Consider the following 21,815-nt stretch of genomic DNA (forward strand, 5'->3'; position numbering starts at 1 on the left):
TAGGAGGAGTAGGACTCCCCTCTTTCCTACTCCTACTAGGAGGGGGAAAGGAAGGGGGAGTGGGAGAAGGAAAGGGGGGCGCCGCCCCCCTCTCCTAGTCCAATTCGGACCAGAGGGGGAGGGGCGCGCGGCCTGCCCTAGGCCAGCCCTCTCTCTCTCCACTAAGGCCCATAAGGCCCATTATTTCTCCGAGGGGGGGGTCCGGTAACCCTCTGGCACTCCGGTTTTCTCCGAAATCACTCGGAACACTTCCGGTGTCCGAATATAGTCGTCCAATATATCGATCTTTACGTCTCGACCATTTCGAGACTCTTTGTCATGTCCGTGATCATATTCGGGACTCCGAACTACCTTCGGTACATCAAAACACAAAACTCATAATACCGATAGTCACTGAACTTTAAGCACGCGGACCCTACGGGTTCGAGAACTATGTAGACATGACCGAGACATGTCTCCGGTCAATAACCAATAGCGGAACCTGGATGTTCATATTGGCTCCCACATATTCTACGAAGATCTTTATCGGTCAAACCGCATAACAACATACGTTGTTCCCTTTGTCATCGGTATGTTACTTGCCCGAGATTCGATCGTTGGTATCTCAATACCTAGTTCAATCTCGTTACCGGCAAGTCTCTTTACTCGTTCTGTAATACATCATCCCGCAACTAACTCATTAGTTACAATGCTTGCAAGGCTTATAGTGATGTGCATTACCGAGTGGGCCCAGAGATACCTCTCCGACAATCGGAGTGACAAATCCTAATCTTGATCTATGTCAACTCAACAAGTACCATTGGAGACACCTGTAGAGCACCTTTATAATCACCTAGTTACCTTGTGACGTTTGGTAGCACACAAAGTGTTCCTTCGGTAATCGGGAGTTGCATAATCTCATAGTTATAGGAACATGTATAAGTCATGAAGAAAGCAATAACAGTAAACTAAAACGATCAAATCCTAAGCTAACGAAATGGGTCAAGTCAATCACATCATTCTCCTAATGATGTGATCCCGTTAATCAAATGATAACTCATGTCTATGGTTAGGAAACTTAACCATCTTTTGTTAATGAGCTAGTCAAGTAGAGGCATACTAGTGACACTCTGTTTGTCTATGTATTCACACATGTACTAAGTTTTCGGTTAATACAATTCTAGCATGAATAATAAACATTTATCATGATATGAGGAAATAAATAATAACTTCATTATTGCCTCTAGGGCATATTTCCTTCAGTCTCCCACTTGCACTAGAGTCAATAATCTAGATTACACAGTAATGATTCTTACACCCATGGAGCCTTGGTGCTGATCATGTTTTGCTCGTGAGAGAGGCTTAGTCAACGGGTCTGCAACATTCAGATCCGTATGTATCTTGCAAATCTCTATGTCTCCCACCTAGACTTGATCATGGATGGAATTGAAGCGTCTCTTGATGTGCTTGGTTCTCTTGTGAAATATGGATTCCTTTGCCAAGGCAATTGCACCAGTATTGTCACAAAAGATTTTCATTGGACCCGACGCACTAGGTATGACACCTAGATCGGATATGAACTCCTTCATCCAGACCCCTTCATTCGCTGCTTCCGAAGCAGCAATGTACTCCGCTTCACATGTAGATCCCACCACAACGCTTTGTTTAGAACAGCTCCAACTGACAGCTCCACCATTCAATATAAACACGTATCCGGTTTGCGATTTAGAATCATCCGGATCAGTGTCAAAGCTTGCATCAATGTAACCATTTATGATGAGATCTTTGTCACCTCCATAAACGAGAAACATATCCTTAGTCCTTTTCAGGTATTTCAGGATGTTCTTGACCGCTGTCCAGTGATCCACTCCTGGATTACTTTGGTACCTCCCTGCTAAACTAATAACAAGGCACACATCAGGTCTGGTACACAACATTGCATACATGATAGAGCCTATGGCTGAAGCATAGGAACATCTTTCATTTTCTCTCTATCTTCTGCAGTGGTCGAGCATTGATTCTTACTCAACTTCACACCTTGTAACACAGGGAAGAACCCTTTCGTTGCCTGATCCATTTTGAACTTCTTCAAAACTTTGTCAAGGTATGTGCTTTGTGAAAGTCCAATTAAGCGTCTTGATCTATCTCTATAGATCTTGATGCCCAATATGTAAACAGCTTCACCAAGGTATTTCATTGAAAAACTCTTATTCAAATATCCTTTTATGCTATCCAGAAATTCTATATCATTTCCAATCAACAAAATGTCATCCACATATAATATTAGAAATGCTACAGAGCTCCCACTCACTTTCTTGTAAATACAGGCTTCTCCAAAAGTCTGTATAAAACCATATGCTTTGATCACACTATCAAAACGTTTATTCCAACTTCGAGAGGCTTGATTTCGGTGTGAAAACCGGCGGATCTCGGGTAACAGGAAGATGGTAACAGGAAGCAGGGGACACAATGTTTACCCAGGTTCGGGCCCTCTTGATGGAGGTAATACCCTACGTCCTGCTTGATTGTTCTTGATGATATGAGTATTACAAGAGTTGATCTACCACGAGATCGTAGAGGCTAAACCCTAGAAGCTAGCCTATGGTATGGTTGTATGTTGTCCTATGGACTAAACCCTCCGGTTTATATAGACACCGGAGGGGGCTAGGGTTACACAGAGTCGGTTACAAGGGAGGAGATCTACATATCCGTATTGCCTAGCTTGCCTTCCACGCCAAGGAGAGTCCCATCCGGACACGGGACGAAGTCTTCAATCTTGTATCTTCATAGTCCAACAGCCCGGCCAAAGGATATAGTCCAGCTGTCCGGAGACCCCCTAATCCAGGACTCCCTCAGTAGCTCCTGAACCAGGCTTCAATGACGATGAGTCCGACGCGCAGTTTCGTCTTCGGCATTGCAAGGCGGGTTCCTCCTCCGAATACTCCATAGAAGATTTTGGACCCAAGGATAGTGTCCGGCCCTACAAAATAATTTCCACATACCACCGTAGAGAGAATAATATTTCCACAAATCTAATCTACTGACGTGTTTTGACAGCACAACATTATGTCATGGCTCGGTCATTATTCGAACCGTTTTTCTCAACCAGCACCGCACATATCGCGAGGTGGTTTTCTTGACATGTCTTATCGAAGCAGAGATCGTGTCCCCCTTATTACGGGATTCTCATCAATATGGACGTGGGTAACCCACTCATGCCCGTTGGTATGACTCCTTGATTTTAGGCGAGCCCCAAAACGGCCGCGAGGAGGACACTTGACATTCACCCTTTTTATAAAGAGGCCAAGACCTGTCCCTTTTTCCTCTCGCGCTCAATCGAATCCTTCCCCCACCTCAAGTTCCAACACCCCAGGCTCACGTGAGGCACTCTGGACCTTCAATCATGTCCCGATCCAACCTCCAAGGTCGGTGATGCCTTCCTCTATCACAGAGGACATGAAGAAGCTGAGAGGGGCCAGATATCTGATCGCCAAAATCTCACACAGGCTGCTCGCCCGAGGGCAGGTCATCCCCACTCCCGAACCCAACGAGAGTGTTGTGTTCATCTCTCACTTCCTCTGAGGACTAGGCCTCGCTCTGGACCCCTTTGTTAGGGGACTCATGTTCTATTATGGGCTGGATTTCCACGATCTGGCCCCGGATTCCCTCCTTCACATCTCGTCGTTCATCGTCGTATGTGAGGCCTTCCTCCGCACTACCCCTCACTTCGGCCTGTGGCTCAAGACCTTCAATTTGAAGCTGAAGATGATCGAGGGGCGGCACGCAGAGTGCGGAGGTGCCGTAATAAGAAAAAGCGCTGATGCTCCATGGCCAGAGGGTTCCTTCCTAGAGGTGTCCAGTTTGTGGCAGCGGGAGTGGTTTTATATCACAACCCCTTAGAGTGCCAAGTGGGTAGCCGCCCCTGCCTTTCGCTCGGGACCCCCACCACAACTGACGTCATGGATCAGCGAGGGGCTAAATTGGGGTCCAGTAAAGGATGTGCCGATATTGCAGAGTCGCATCCGAGATCTCATTGAGAGAGACGTGAACCTGGTCACGGTGATGCAGGTCATGCTACTTCGCCAGGTCCCGCCTTGCAAACGTAGACCTCTCCATTTGTGGGAGTTCAACTCGGAGGGACCGTGAATCATTCAGCACTTCCTAGGCATGACGCTCGAGGAGATGTACAAGTTGTTCTTTGGACCACAAATAAAGTGTCCGGACACCACCGAGGATGCGGGTCTAAGCTGTAATTGCCCGGATACCCAAGTAAGTAATCCTGTGGCCGAACACACTATTTTTCTTATTTATCACAGCATCACACTGAAGAGTCGCTCTTTGACCAAGACTGGATAACAAAGGCAAAGATGATCAGGTGTCCGGCCCCCCTTCCCGAGGGCTTGGCCAATCCAGTATTAGACAGAATGCTGGAGCCGGCTCCTTATCAGGTGCCCTCGAAGGAAGAGGAAGGGGGGAATAAAGAGGCCGGAAGCGAGCCTCGCTCACTACTCGTCCCAACCGGGGGAACGAGCGCCTCCGCGAAGGAGGAAAACCAGGGAGAAGAATCTGACATTCCCTCTCCCCGGGGAAGGAAGAGGGCTACCTCTGAATATCCGGAAATAGAGGTTTCCAAACGAGGGAAGAAGTCTTCGCCAGAGGGTCCTGCCCCGGGGGATACCCTTGCCGCACAGTATCCGCAAGGGAATCAGCCCTCTACCGAGCTGTAAGTAATTAAAAAGTACTTAGTAGTGAAAATATCCTACCTTACTTCTGAAGACAATAACCGAAGCCTATATCTTGTAGTTCGGATCGTAACCCTTCTCAACAGAGTTCGTCTTCGGGGGATCTTCTTCCGGAGATGATGGAGAGCAAAACATCTCCCCCTGCCACCCCGCCTCATGAGGCGGGCGACCCTGAAGTGTCGTTGCGGAGGGTTTCTCCTGATCCGCCAAGGCCAGGGGGTAATCCCTTGGCCACCCGGAGGCCTCAGTATTCGGCTCCTAAAGAGAGCAACAGAAAGAGTCCGAAACTGTATAGTGTGCGGTCGGACGCACTGAAGGATCTTCTGGAGCAAGCGGCCATCTCAGAAGCGCATCGTACGCTAATGGGTACAGTAGTTGAAAGGATTTCATCCGCTGAAAGCGGATTGCATGAAGCTTTTATGAGTCTGCTGAAAGGCTTTGAGGTACGTGGCATAGTGTATGTTTTTCACAGTACCGCACACGTTAGGTGTGCCCTATGCAGATAGTAGCCCCTGAGACTCTGGTTGTCGTCGAAAACGGCGGCAAACAGAGGATCATAGTCCCAGGTAATAACCAAGACCGCCTTTATGTGCAGGTGGCTGAAGCTCCGGTGGCTAGCCGGACTAATGGGTTTGCCGAGCTAAAGCGGCAACTTGATGCGGCAGATGCCGACATCATGCTTGTCAACAAGCGGCTTGACGAGGCACAAGGTAAGTGATTTCTCCGGTGATCAACGCATAGTAAGAGGAGCATGATGACAGTATCTTTAATATGTTGTGATTGCAGATGGAGCTGCCACCGTGGAGACCCTTCGGGAACAAGCAAGGAACAGCGATGCGGCCGCTCTGAAGGCGGTCGAAGAGCTGAGGGCCGAACAGTCCGCGCATTGCCAGAGCAAGGAAAGGATAGCCAAGATGGCCATTGAGTTGAAAGATGCCGCTGACCGTTACCAGCTTCTTGAGGAAGAAATCCGAGCAAGGGCGAAGGGCCTGGAAAAGGCCATGGTAGCAGCCAAGGAAGCCCGCTCTAAAATCAGAGCAACGAAGGAGGAGTTGCAGCAAGCTGCGGATATCGTGGCTGGGAAGCCCTTCTTGTTGCGGACTAAGTTCGGAGATCCGAAGTATGCTCCTCTTGATCAACTATGGAGTTCGGCGGATGCCTACGTGGATTTGGCGGCAAGTGCTGTTGATGCGGCCGAGTACTTCAAGGATCAAAAAGATCGCGAAGTGGAAAAGTTGTTCTGGTCACAGTTCCATGCTCCAGTGCATCCGCTGCTGTTGAATGAGCGAATGGCCGAGTGGGCCGAGCTCCATAGGTTGTCTGGACTCGCCATGAGGTCTGTTGTGGATCATCTGTGGCCGGGAGGGCTTAAGGCCGAATAGTTACTTTAGTTTAGTGCAACAATTCCTTGGTGCTGTGCCGCACATCGATGCTATGAAGAGGTCGGCGTGCATAGAGGGTGCGCGGATGGCCTTTGCCCGTGTCAAGACATATTGGGCAGAGATGGAGGCTACCACTGTTGCAACACAGGGCTCAGCCATGGGCCGAGTGGCTGCCGAGCACTACTTTGAAGAAGTCCTTGAAGGTGCTCGTTCGATAGAGGCTCAGTGCTCGAAGAACATCATGTTCTACTGAAATGTACTCCCATTGTAAAAACAATGTTTTATTGAGTTATCAAGGCTGTGTTTATACTTTTGCCTGAAAGTATAATGATGCCTCCTGTGCGGCCATTTATGTATATATGTATATAACCTGAAAGTTTGAAGTCGCCGGCTTCCGCTCCCACGCATATAATGCGGGGGTGTTCGCAAAAAACGTGTATTCACACTTGATCCAACGTCTTGGTACATTAAGGAGGTGGTTGTGCAGCGAACGAGGCAATCAGCCTATATTGCTTTAACACTTTCACTTAGCCATAGGAGTTTGACGGTGGGGATACTATATAGCCCCTGGTACTTCTACGCTCGTCCGAATACGGGGCGCATACGTACATGACCGGGAAACGGCCCTTTGTTAATGCGGAGGAATCCTGAAGATTCCGCTGAGTCATCGAGTGGTTGACCAGTCTCGCGCTATATCATGACAGTCATTTTTTGGCTTTCTCTACTGAGGTGCTCATCCTGATGAACCAGGGCACAATCGCAGTAGTTCTCCCAGTGCTACCTTAGCCGATATAGCGGAACGTAAGGTACCAAAACATGGGAGCCGGGCAAACCCAACATTTGACCAAAGACATGATTCGGAGCTGATGCATATAAGGCCAAACTCGCGACGCTGAACACTCCCTAAGGTATTCGGTCTTTATAACATATGCCGGGCTGAACAATGCCCTTAATAATAAACCCTGGGTGTCCAGGTACGTGCAATATGCTGACGTGGCCACATGCCAATACGTCGGCATCCTTCTCGATTGTATTGAGTATCCGGAGGATGTGAGCAACAAGAGACAGTAAAAAGGTTGACGCAGGGTCTTAATCTAAAGAGAAACCTTTGAGCGGGTCCCTGCTGCACGTCTGCGCCTGTGTCTCGGTTGTGCCATGTCCTGGACGGGTGTAGCACAATTGCCATCTGTAAAAGAGAAGAACTTCGGTGGAAGTTGCCGTGCCAGAAAATTGGTTATTATCAGTGAACCATTAAAATTCAAGATAAGTCAAGTTGAGCCGGACTAGCCCTGATTACACGCGGGACGCCCCTGGTACCGTCTAGGAGGGCTTGATCATCAAACCAATCTCATGTATATGTAGTGGTGTACCAGACACGTCTAACCGTGTCCGTGGTCTTGATGACCTGTCATTTTTTCTGGTTGGTGAGGCCGTCTAGTGCTCGGCGGCTAAAGCCGCCGCACATTCTTCCGCGCGTAGAGCACGCTCAGTACTTCTGCTAACTGTGATGGTGCCACGTGGACCAGGCATCTTAAGCTTGAGAGAAGCGTAATGCGGGATTGCATTAAAACGAGCGAAAGCCGCTCTTCCGAGAAGTGCCTGATAGCCACTTCGGAATGGAGCGATGTATAAATTTAACCTTTCGCTTCGGAAGTTGTCAGAAGAACCGAATACAACCTCTAGTACAAGTGAGCCCGTGCAGCGGGCCTCTAGGCCTGGTATTACTCCCTTGAAGGTAGTAGTACGGTGGCTTATTTTTGATGGGTCTATCCCCATTTTGCGGACTGTGTCCTGATATATCAGGTTTAGACCACTACCGCGGTCCATGAGGACTCGTGTGAGATGGTATCCGTTTATTATTGGGTCTAACAACAAGGCAGCCAATCCTTCGTGCCGAATGCTTGTCGCGTGATCCCCGCGATCAAAAGCGATCGGGCAGGCCAACCAGGGATTGAACCTAGGGCTGACGGGCTCTATGGCGCGTGTGTCTCGGAGTGCATGTTTGCTTTTCCTCTTCATCACATGGATCATGTTGACTGTTTTAACCTCTGGTGGGAATTTTTTCTGTCCTTCGGTGCTTTGCTGGTGAGGCTCGTCCTCGTCTTCGCTTGGTGTCTCCCCCCCTTGTGTTCGGCGTTTAGCTTACCGGCCTGCTTGAAGACCCAGCATTCTCTGTGGGTGTGATTTGCAGGTTTATCGGGGGTGCCATGAATCTGACATAGTTTGTCAAGAATCTTGTTTAGGCCAGACGGTCCGTCTCTGCTGCCTTTGAAAGGCTTTTTCCGCTGACCTGGTCGAGAGCCCCTGAATCCGGCGTTTACCGCGGTATTATCTGGGATATCTTCTTTATTTCGACACTTGCTTTTATTGCGTCGTGGTTTTCCATTGCCATCCCTGACTTTGGATGTGCTTGGGTCGCTGGTGCTGCTGCGGGCTAACCAGCTGTCTTCGCCCGCGCAAAAGCTGGTCATGAGACTTGTTAGAGCTGCCATTGTTCTCGGTTTTTCTTGGCCGAGGTGTCTGGCGAGCCATTCGTCTCGGACGTTGTGTTTGAAAGCTGCTAAGGCTTCGGCGTCCGGACAGTCGACGATTTGGTTCTTCTTGGTGAGAAACCTGTTCCAAAGCTTTCGGGCGGACTCTTCGGACTGTTGAATTATATGACTTAAATCGTCTGCATCCGGAGGTCGGACGTAGGTCCCTTGAAAATTAGCCCGAAAAGCATCCTCGAGCTCCTCCCAACTTCCAATTGAGTTTTCGGGGAGGCTTTTCAGCCAGTGCCGACTGATACGTCTCCGTCGTATCTACTTTTTCAAACACTTTTGCCCTCGTTTTGGACTCTAACTTGTATGATTTGAATGGAACTAACCCGGACTGACGCTGTTTTCAGCAGAATTACCATGGTGTTGTTTTATGTGCAGAAAACAAATATTCTCGGAATGACCTGAAACTCAAGGGGAGGTCTTAGAAAAAATAATAAAAAATCCTCGCCAAATATGAAGACCAGGGGGGCCGACACCCTTTCCACGAGGGTGGGGGGCGCCCCCCCTAGGGCGCGCCCCCTACCTCGTGGGCCCCCTGTTGACCCTCCGACGCCAACTCCAACTCTATATATTTTCTTTTGGTGAGAAAAAAATCAGAGAGAAGAAATCATCACATTTTACGATACGGAGCCGCCGCCAAGCCCTAAAACCTCTCAGGAGGGCTGATCTAGAGTCTGTTCGGGGCTCCGGAGAGGGGGATTCGTCGCCGTCGTCATCATCAACCATTCTCCATCACCAATTTCATGATGCTCACCGCCGTGCGTGAGTAATTGCATCATAGGCTTGCTGGACAGTGATGGGTTGGATGAGATTTATCATGTAATCGAGTTAGTTTTGTTAGGGTTTGATCCCTAGTATCCATTATGTTCTGAGATTGATGTTTCTATGACTTTGCTATGCTTAATGCTTGTCACTAGGGCCCGAGTGCCATGATTTCAGATCTGAACCTATTATGTTGTCATGAATATATGTGAGTTCTAGATCCTATCTTGCAAGTCTATAGTCACCTACTATGTGTTATGATCCAGAAACCCCGAAGTGACAATAATCGGGACCACTCCCGGTGATGACCATAGTTTGAGGAGTTCATGTATTCACTATGTGCTAATGCTTTGTTCCGGTTCTCTATTAAAAGGAGGCCTTAATATCCCTTAGTTTCCAATAGGACCCCGCTGCCACGGGAGGGTAGGACAAAAGATGTCATGCAAGTTCTTTTCCATAAGCACGTATGACTATAGACGGAATACATGCCTACATTACATTGATGAACTGGAGCTAGTTCTGTGTCACCCTATGTTATGACTGTTACATGATGAACCGCATCCGGCATAATTATCCATCACTGATCTGGTGCCTACGAGTTTTCCATATACTGGTTTACGCTTATTTACTTTCCCGCTGCTACTGTTACAATCACTACAAAATACCAAAAACATTACTTTTGCTGTCTTTACTTTTGTTGCCGTTACCACTACTATCATATTACTTTGCTACTAAACACTTTGCTGGAGATACTAAGTTTCCAGGTGTGGTTGAATTGACAACTCAGCTGCTAATACTTGAGAATATTCTTTGGCTCCCCTTGTGTCGAATCAATAAATTTGGGTTGAATACTCTACCCTCGAAAGCTGTTGCGATCCCCTATACTTGTGGGTTATCAAGACTAATTTCTGGCGCCGTTGCCGGGGAGCATAGCTCTATTCTTTGAGTCACTTGGGATTTATATCTGTTGGACACTATGAAGAACTTGAGAGATCCAAAAACCAAGATCTATCCCTCAACTACGAAGGGAGGTAAGGAACTGCCTTCTAGCTCTGCACTTGATTCACCTTCTGTTATGAGTAAATTTGTGACACCTACATCTGCTTCTGCTATTCGTTCTGATATGTCGCATGTTATTGATGATGCCACTTCTGCTATGCATGATACTTATGATGAAACTGATTCTATGCCTGATACTACTGTGCCACTTAGTGATTTTCTAGAAGAACAAATTGCTAGGGCTAGAGAAAAAGAAATTATTGAATCTGAATACGATGATGATAGTGATGATGAAAATATGCCTGTTATTCCTAAGGGTTATTTATTTGATCAAGATGCTTCTTTAGCTATTTTAGCCTGCAGAGATAGATATGAGCTTAAGAGGTTATTAATTAAATGGAACAAAGAATCACTTAGAGATAAAATGAAACCCGATCCTGCTTTTGCTACTTCACCTATATGTGTTCCTGATAAAGATTATGAATTCTCTGTTGATCCTGATATAATTGCTTTGGTTGAATCTGATCCGTTCTATGGCTATGAATCTGAAACTGTTGTGGCACATCTTACTAAATTAAATGATATAGCTGCCCTGTTCACTAATAATGAGAGATCACGTTACCTCTATTTACTCAAAATATTTCTGTTCTCATTAAAAGGCGATGCTAAGATTTGGTTTAATTCTCTTGATCCTGGTTGTGTGCGTAGTCCCCAGGATATGATTTATTACTTCTCTGCTAAATATTTCCCTGCTCATAAGAAACAAGCTGCTCTAAGGGAAATATACAACTTTGTGCAAATTAAAGAAGAGAGTCTCCCACAAGCTTGGGGGAGGCTTCTCAAGTTACTTAATGCTTTGCCTGATCATCCTCTTAAGAAACCTGAAATACTTGATATCTTTTATAACGGACTAACCGATGCTTCCAGAGATTACCTGGATAGTTGTGTTGGTTCTCTTTTTAGGGAAAGAACACCGGATGAAGATGGAATTCTATTGAATAATATGTTGACAAATGAAAATAATTGGGCACCTCCTGAGCCGACTCCTGCTCCAATTACTGAGCCTATTCCTAAACCAACTCCGAAGAAGAGATGTGTTTTATTTCTCAGTCCTGAACATATGCAAGAGGCAAAGAAATCTATGAAAGAAAAAGGTATTAAAGCTGAAGACGTTAAGAATTTACCTCCCATTGAAGAAATACATGGTCTTAATTCATCGCCTGTTGAAGAAACCTATGATCTCAACTATTTATTTATTGAAGAACCTCCTGATCCTGATATCCTGACACAGGTAGTAAAGGTAAATTCTCTCTATAGATATAATAAAGTTGAAGTCCCTCCTACTAAAATTGCTAGTTAATGCTTGGATGAGTTTGATAACTTTATGTATAAGCAAGATGACTTCAATGCTTCTTTTGGTAGACAATTAAAAGAAAATGCTTATATGATTAGACGCTTGGGTGATTATATGGCTGATATTAAAGGTGAACTTAAACTTATTAGCAAACATGCTTCTATGGTCACCACCCAAGTAGAACAAGTACTTAAAGCTCAAAAAGAAGTGCTTAATGAAATGAATAGTAAGAAAAATGATTATGCTGTTAGAGTGGCTACTAGAACTGGTAGAATGACTCAGGAACCTTTGTATCCTGAAGGCCACCCTAAGAGAATCGAGCAAGATTCTCAAAGAAATAATATTGATGTTCCTAGTTCTTCTAAAAAGAAGAAAAAGAAAAATGATAGAACTGTGCAAACTTCTAGTGAACCTATTGCTGAACCACCTGATAATCCAAATGATATATCTATGTCTGATGCTGAAACACAAACTGGTAATGAACATGAATCTAATGAAAATATTAATGCTAATACTCATGATGATGCTCAACCTAGTAATGATAATGATGTAGAAATTGAACCTGCTGTTGATCTTGATAACCCACAATCAAAGAATCAACGTTATGATAAAAGAGACTTTGTTGCTAGGAAACATGGTAAAGAAAGGGAACCTTGGGTTCAGAAACCCATGCCTTTTCCTCCGAAACCATCCAAGAAAAAGGATGATGAGGATTTTGAGCGCTTTGCTGAAATGATTAGGCCTATCTTTTTGCGTATGAGATTAACTGATGTGCTCAAAACAAATCCTTATGCTAAATATATGAAAGATATCGTTACTAATGAAAGAAAGATACTGAAAGCTGAGATTTCCACCATGCTTGCTAATTATACTTTTAAGGGTGGAATACCAAAGAAACTTGGAGACCCCGGAGTACCTACTATACCTTGCTCCATTAAAAGAAATTATATTAAAACTGCTTTATGTGATCTTGGAGCCGGTGTTAGTGTTATGCCTCTCTCTTTATATCGTAGACTTGACTTGAATAAGTTGACACCTACTGAAATATCTTTGCAAATGGATGATAAATCAACTGCTATACCTGTTGGTATTTGTGAGGATGTGCCTGTTGTGGTTGCAAACGTTACTATTTTAACGGACTTTGTTATTCTTGATATTCCCGAGGATGATAGTATGTCTATTATTCTTGGAAGACCTTTTCTTAATACTGTAGGGGCTGTTATTGATTGCAACAAAGGCAATGTCACTTTTCATGTTAATGGTAATGAGCATACGGTACACTTTCCGAGGAAACAACCTCAAGTTCATAGCATCAACTCTATTGGAAAAATTCCATCGATTATATTTGGAGGTTTTGAATTTCCTCTACCAACTGTCAAGAAGAAATATGATATTCTTATTATTGGGGATGTGCATATCCCCGTTGGGGTAACTTAGTGTTATTCGAAATTTCTCCGGTTTCATGATTATCGGAATGAGTTTGTTAACAAGACTTGATCAACCTTGTTAGTGGATTCTTTTTGATGAACATGAGATGGATGAAACTAGAAGCACAAACTTCTGCACTCTCTTTATACTTTCTGTTATTTATACTAAATAAAGTAAAAATAGTATTTTTTTGTCTGTTCCTGACTTATCCATGCAATATAAAATATCCCAAAAATAAAAGTCCTCAGAATGCGATGCCAATTTAATATGATTTTTTTGGGAATATTTGAGGATTTACTGTGCAAAAATTACCGCGGGAGGAGCTGCCACCTAGTCACGAGGGTGGTGGGCGCGCCCCCCCTATAGGGCGCGCCCCCTGCCTCGTGGGCCCACGGTGGCCCTCCTCCACTTATCCCAGCACCCATCTTCTTCCTCTATCTCACACAAACCCAAAAAACCAACTCAAGCACGAGTTCCAGCCACTTTTGCTGCGATTTTCGATCTCCTTGCTCAAAGCACCTCTCGCAAAACTGCTTGAGGAGATTGTTCCTTGGTATGTGACTCCTCCATTGGTCCAATTAGTTTTTGTTCTAGTGCTTTATTCATTGCAAATTTGTGCTGCATAGGTGACCATGTTCTTGAGCTTGCATGTCAAATTTATATGGTTCGAAGTAGTTCTAATGCTTGATATAGGCTCTAGGCACTTGTAGGAGTAGTTACTATTAGTTTTATTGAGTTTGGTTTACTTTTATTTTGAAGTTACTAAAAATTTCAGAATTCTTCAGAGAAAAACAATATGTTCAGGAAGATGTTCCAAGGAGGTTCCTCTAAGAAGCAAGGACCCAGAATTGCTATGCGCGATGCTGACGAGGATCCACCAAGAGATGCCCCAGTACGGCCTTGCGAATGGCCGTCGGAAAATTTTATGGACCATGCGGGAATTAAAGAAGAATTCAAATCATATTTGCGCAATGCCGGTCTTGAGGATTTTGAGGCTAACAAATGCCCCCAGTATCATGATCTCACAAGTTCATTTGTGAGGAGGTTTGAGTATTCATCTTTGCGTAATTCTCCTTCAGTCATGTTTGATCTTTATGACAAATCTTATACCATGGACTTAGAGGATTTCACTTCTGCTTGCGAACTTCCATCATGGGGCAGTATTAGGGACCCCCCTAAATCTGAATTTAGAAACTTTCTTGCTAGTATAACTGTGGGGGAATCCAGAGATATAACGCAGGCTACCATAGGGAGCATTCACTTTCCTGCTATACATTATTTTGCTCTTTTCATCGGTAGATGCATAAATGCTAAGGATGAAGCATGTCACATGTGTGTCCCTGATCTTAGCATTCTTAGGAGTGCTGTGTTAGGAGACCAATCTTATCATATGGGAGCCATTGTAGCTTGTAGGTTGCATCATAATAGACATAATGGAGATTTCTTTGGAGGAATTTATGCAACCCGTTTAGCTAATTTTCTTGAGATAGATATTCGTGAGGGTGATACGGAGTTGCCTCCTGCATATTTAGATTATGACTCTATGGTTTCGCACCAGTTTGTCGAGAGGTCTGAATCACCACTCTTATACCGCTTAATTTTTGATAAAGGACGTGTTTTCCATATTACTCTCCCTGCTCCTGCCTTCTTTGATTCATAGGCAAAAGGAAGATGTGTTATTACCAGAGAGGAGGCAGAAGAGTACGAGAGGAGAGCGGAGGCAGCCCGACTCCACGCTGCAGCTCAGCAGGCGATAACTGCTGCACATCAGTATGATCCCAACTATTCCTCCTCATCATAGTACGACCCCAACAACTATTATTATGGATATCCGCCAGGCCAGCCGTGGCCATAGACCAGCTTAGGCCAAAAGCCTAAGCTTGGGGGAGTACGTATTTCTCAACGACATTACATTTATGTTCACACACAATCGTTGCTAGATGTCGATGCTCATACTTTTTCATTGTATCATCCATCCTAGTTTATTTTCTTTTTCCTGCTTTCTTCTTGTGTGCTTGTTAAACCTTAAAAAAACAAAAAAATAGTAGTAGTTTATTTTTCTGCTGTAGTAGTAATAATTAAAAAGAAAACTCAAAAATATTTCCCGTTCTTCTTTTGCTTGTTGGGAGCTTTCCTGTTTAAATAGTTTTATTTATTTTCTTTTATTTGGGGGTTAGTAGGAGAAGACCATAATTAAATTGTTGAAGTGGCTCTCATATGCATTATTGTTGATTTAACCAAGAGCCCATATTGCCTTGTCTTCTCCTGTTCATTGAATGCTCGCAGATTCCAGCTTAGTCCAATGCACGTACACTCTTATTATTATTCACACCGTTCTGTCGTGCAAGTAAAAGGCAATTATGATGATATATGATGGACTGACTGAGATGAGAAAAGCTGGTATGAACTCGACCTCTTTTGTTTTTGTAAATATGAAGAGCCCGTCGTTCTTTATTCAGCTTATTATGAATAAACATGTTTGCAATGACAATTAGAGATCAGAGTTGCTCGTGCCATGCTTGATTAGCTACGAGTTATAATGATTTACCTTGTATGCCAACATGCTATTGAGATGATTATGATGTGGTATGATGGGGTGGTATCCTCCTTTGAATGATTTAAGTGACTTGACTTGGCACATGTTCACGCATGTAGTTGAAACAAATCAACATAGCCTTCATGATATTTATGTTCATGGTGGATTATATCCTACTCATGCTTGCATCCAATGTTTATTAATTTTAATGCATGTACATGGCTGTTGTCGCTCTCTAGTTGGTCGCTTCCCAGTCTTCTGCTAGCCTTCACTTGTACTAAGCGGGAATACTGCTTGTGCATCCAATCCCTTAAACCCCAAAGTTATTCTAGATGAGTCCACCATATCTTCCTATATGCGGTATCTACCTGCCGTTCCAAGTAAATTTGTATGTGCCAAACTCTAAACCTTCAATTAAACATTCTGTTTTGTATGCTCGAATAGCTCATGTATCAACAAAGGCTGTCCTTATCTTCCGTGTTAGGCGGGTTATTCTCAAGAGGAGTGGACTCCGCTCCTCACTCACGAGAAAATGGCTGGTCACCGGGATGCCCAGTCCCATGCTTTATGCAAACTAAATCAAAATTAATTGCAAACAGAACTCCCCCTGGGACCTGATGTATGTTGGAGGCACTCGTTGTTTCGAGCAAGCCATGGATTGATGTTTGTTGGTGGAGGGGGAGTATAAACTTTACCATTCTGTTTGGGAACCGCCTATAATGTGTTTAGCATGGAAGATATCGCCATCTCTTAGTTGTTACGTTGACAATGAAAGTATACCGCTCAAAATACAATTTATATCTATTTCAAAACCGAGCTTTGGCAACTCTTCATCCCTGCTTCCCTCTGCGAAGGGCTTATCCATTTACTTTTATGTTATGTCATCACCCTCTTATTAAAAAGCACTAGCAGGAGAGCACAACCGCCATTTGCATTCATCACTATTAATTTATGTTGGGTATGACTATGATTGGATCTCTTTTACCATGAATTACAATGTCTAGTCAGTCCTTGATCTTTAAAGGTGCTCTGCATTTATGTTTTGCGGTCTCAGAAAGGGCTAGCGAGATACCATCTTGTTATATCATATTATGATTGTTTTGAGAAAGTGTTGTCATCCGAGATTTATTATTATTACTTGCTAATTGATTATGCTATTTATATGAGTAATGATGAGACCTGAGAATTATTGCAAATATGGTTAGTCATGATATATGCTGAAAACTTGGATGCTGGCTTGACATAGTTACAACAACAAGAGCAAACAGAGTTTGTAAAACTTTTTCTTTCTTTCTTTCAGTTTGTCAACTGAATTGCTTGAGGACAAGCAAGGGTTTAAGCTTGGGGGAGTTGATACGTCTCCGTCGTATCTACTTTTCCAAACACTTTTGCCCTTGTTTTGGACTCTAACTTGTATGATTTGAATGGAACTAACCCGGACTGACGCTATTTTCAGCAGAATTACCATGGTGTTGTTTTATGTGCGGAAAACAAATATTCTCGGAATGACCTGAAACTCCACGGGAGGTCTTAGAAAAAATAATAAAAACTCCTCGCCAAATATGAAGACCATGGGGGCCCACACCCTTTCCACGAGGGTGGGGGGCGCCCCCCCTAGGGCGCGCCCCCTACCTCGTGGGCCCCCTGTTGACCCTCTGACGCCAACTCCAACTCTATATATTTGCTTTCGGAGAGAAAAAAAATCAGAGAGAAGAAATCATTGTGTTTTACGATACGGAGCCGCCGCCAAGACCTAAAACCTCTCGGGAGGGCTGATCTGGAGTCCGTTCGGGGCTCCGGAGAGGGGGATTCATCGCCGTCGTCATCATCAACCATCCTCCATCACCAATTTCATGATGCTCACCGCTGTGCGTGAGTAATTGCATCGTAGGCTTGCTGGACAGTGATGGGTTGGATGAGATTTATCATGTAATCGAGTTAGTTTTGTTAGGGTTTGATCCCTAGTATCCATTATGTTCTGAGATTGATGTTTCTATGACTTTGCTATGCTTAATGCTTGTCACTAGGGCCCGAGTGCCATGATTTCAGATCTGAACCTATTATGTTGTTATGAATATAGAGTTCTAGATCCTATCTTGCAAGTCTATAGTCACCTACTATGTGTTATGATCCAGAAACCCCGAAGTGACAATAATCGGGACCACTCCCGGTGATGACCATAGTTTGAGGAGTTCATGTATTCACTATGTGCTAATGCTTTGTTCCGGTTCTCTATTAAAAGGAGGCCTTAATATCCCTTAGTTTCCAATAGGACCCCGCTGCCACGAGAGGGTAGGACAAAAGATGTCATGCAAGTTCTTTTCCATAAGCACGTATGACTATATACGGAATACATGCCTACATTACATTGATGAACTGGAGCTAGTTCTGTGTCACCCTATGTTATGACTATTACATGATGAACCGCATCCGGCATAATTATCCATCACTGATCCGGTGCCTACGAGTTTTCCATATACTGGTTTACGCTTATTTACTTTCCCGCTGCTACTGTTACAATCACTACAAAATACCAAAAAAATTACTTTTGCTGTCTTTACTTTTGTTGCCGTTACCACTACTATCATATTACTTTGCTACTAAACACTTTGCTGGAGATACTAAGTTTCCAGGTGTGGTTGAATTGACAACTCAGCTGCTAATACTTGAGAATATTCTTTGGCTCCCCTTGTGTCCAATCAATAAATTTGGGTTGAATACTCTACCCTCGAAAGCTGTTGCGATCCCCTATACTTGTGGGTTATCACTGAGCTGGTCCTTTAAGCTTGAGGGGCAAGTATTTAATGGCATGGAGATCGTCTCCATGAGCCATATGGATATGGAGGATAAAGTCCTCAATCTAGACCCCAGGGTCTGTGGTCCCATCGTATGCTTCTATGTTCACTGGTTTGAATCCTTCTGAGAATTCGTGGTCCAGCACCTCATCAGTGAAACATAGGGGGTGTGCGGCACCCCTGTACTTGGACGTACCGTGGCGTTCGGACGGTTGTAATATTCGGTTTTGATTTTGTGTCGGAGCGTGCTTCCTAGATCCATAGATGGATCTGATCGTACCGGATTTTTGGCGCAAGTCCTCATGTAGATCGTGTGTTGACTTATGTGCGACTTTGTGAGCCGCTCTATCACGGTCACAAGGTGGTGGATCTGGCCGGTTGGCCGTTTCATTATTTGGCTGTGTGGGCTCTAAGGCCTCATCATCGAATTCAGGTAACAGCTTGCTCTTTGGATAGCTCTTTGTGTGGTAACTTCCAACATACTTTGCTTCGTTGTCGAGCACTTTGTTCCACCTGCTGTTGAGTGTGTTTTGTGCGGGCTTAAGCCTTTGCTTCTGCTTCTTCAGACTCCTCGTTGTGGCAATAAGCCTTCTACGGAGGTTCTCTTGCTCCAAGTGCATTTCCGGGATGATGTGTGCATCTTCGTCGAGACTGTTTTCCTCCCCAGATGGGGTTTGATGAGGGTTATCCTCGGCGTTGCCGTGTTCGGACGTCGGATCCGTACTATGTTCGCCGCTTGCAGCTTCATCGTGCTCTGCCATCGGGGCAATGTGGTCGTCGTTTCCTCTGGAGTCGACTGGAGTGTTATTTTCTCTTGCGCTGTTATCGCTGTTTTTGCTATGGCGGGACTTAGAGTGGCGCCACTGACGTCGGCGCTTGGGTTGCTTCTTGGAGGGGCCATCCTCCGCTATCTCTTCGCCATTTCCTTCTTTGGGTGTATCCACCATGTATATGTCATGTGATGAAGTGGCTGTCCGGCGCCCTGTGGGCGCTGGTTCCTGTTCGTCTCCTGCATCTTCGTCCATGCCGTCGATGTCTTCGGAGTCGAAGTTGAGCATGTCGGTTAAGTCGTCGACAGTGGCTACTAAGTGGGTGGTGGGCGGGCAACAAATTTCTTCATCGTCCGTATCCCATTCTAGCCGGACATAGTTCGGCCAAGGTTCTCCTGAAAAGGAGAGAGACTTCAATGAATTTAGCACATCGCCAAAAGGCGAGTGCTGAAAGATATCCGCGGAGGTGAACTCCATGATCGGCGCCCAGTCGGATTCGATGGGCACGGATGCGGGAAGATCGGAGTCCGTGGCCGGAGACGAATCCAGTGGTTTGACGACACGACTCTCGTAAGGGGCGAAGTCAGTATCTGGCTCCATCGGCACTGAGAGTGCGGCCTCCATGGCGGGGTCTATCCCTCCGTCCTTGGATGGTGCAATTTGCTTCCGATTGAAGGCCGGAGTAGTTGCAGATGCGAACCCCCGAACACTGTCCGACAGCAGAGTTACGTCGTGCTCGTCGTGATTGTGCGGCGCACCTGACACGGGCTCGAATCCGTTGAAGATCAAGTCTCTGCGGATGTCGGTAGTGTAGTTTAAGTTTTTCGAATCTGACCTGATGGCCAGGGGCGTAGCTCTCAATCTGCTCCATATGGCCAAGCGAATTGGCCTGCAGTGCGAAGCCGCCGAATACAAATATCTGTCCGGGAAGGAAAACCTCACCCTGGACCGCATCGCTATCGATGATCGAAGGAGCCATCAAACCTTATGGTGACGACACAGTGGAACTCTCAATGAAATCACCAATGCCGGTGTCAAAACCGGCGGATCTCGGGTAGGGGATCCCAAACTGTGCGTCTAAGGCGGATGGTAACAGGAAGCAGGGGACACGATGTTTACCCAGGTTCGGGCCCTCTTGATGGAGGTAATACCCTACGTCCTTCTTGATTGTTCTTGATGATATGAGTATTACAAGAGTTGATCTACCATGAGATCGTAGAGGCTAAACCCTAGAAGCTAGCCTATGGTATGATTGTATGTTGTCCTACGGACTAAACCCTCCGGTTTATATAGACACCGGAGGGGGCTAGGGTTACACAGAGTCGGTTACAAGGGAGGAGATCTACACATCCGTATTGTCTAGCTTGCCTTCCACGCCAAGGAGAGTCCCATCCGGACACGGGACGAAGTCCTCAATCTTGTATCTTCATAGTCCAACAGTCCGGCCAAAGGATATAGCCCGGCTGTCCGGAGAACCCCTAATCCAGGACTCCCTCACTTGCACCAGTCCATAAATGGATCGCTGGAGCTTGCACACTTTGTTACCACCCTTTGGATCGATAAAACCTTCAGGTTGCATCATATACTACTCTTCTTCCAGAAATCCATTCAGGAATGCAGTCTTTACATCCATTTGCCAAATTTCATAATCATAAAATGCGGCAATAGCCAACATGATTCGGACGGACTTAAGCATCGCTACGGGTGAGAAGGTCTCATCTTAGTCAACTCCTTGAACTTGTCGAAAACCTTTTGCGATAGGTCGAGCTTTGTAGACAGTAACATTACCATCAGCGTCTGTCTTCTTCTTGAAGATCCATTTATTCTCGATGGCTTGCCGATCATCGGGAAAGTCAACCAAAGTCCATTCTTTGTTCTCATACATGGATCCCATCTCAGATTTCATGGCCTCAAGCCATTTTGTGGAATCTGGGCTCATCATCGCTTCCTCATAGTTCATAGGTTCGTCATGGTCTAGTAACATGACCTCCAGAATAGGATTACCATACCACTCTGGTGCGGATCTTACTCTGGTTGACCTGCGAGGTTTGGTAGTAACTTGATCTGAAGTTTCATGATCATCATCATTAGCTTCCTCACTAATTGGTGTAGATGTCACAGGAACTGCTTTCTGTGATGAACTACTTTCCAATAAGGGAGCAAGTACAGTTACCTCATCAAGTTCTACTTTCCTCCCACTCACTTATTTCGAGAGAAACTCCTTCTCTAGAAAGGATCCATTTTTAGCAACAAAAGTCTTGCCTTCGGATCTGTGATAGAAGGTGTACCCAACTGTCTCTTTTGGGTATCCTATGAAGACACATTTCTCCGATTTGGGTTCGAGCTTATCAGGTTGAAGCTTTTTCACATAAGCATCGTATCCCGAAACTTTAAGAAACGACAACTTCGGTTTCTTGCCAAACCATAGTTCATAAGGAGTCATCTCAACGGATTTAGATGGTGCCCTATTTAACGTGAATGCAGCCGTCTCTAAAGCATAACCCCAAAATGATAGCGGTAAATCAGTA

The sequence above is a fragment of the Triticum urartu genome, chromosome 5A (assembly GCF_056163025.1).
Source record: "Triticum urartu cultivar PI428250 chromosome 5A, HENAU_Tu73, whole genome shotgun sequence".
In the NCBI taxonomy this organism is placed as follows: Eukaryota; Viridiplantae; Streptophyta; class Magnoliopsida; order Poales; family Poaceae; genus Triticum; species Triticum urartu.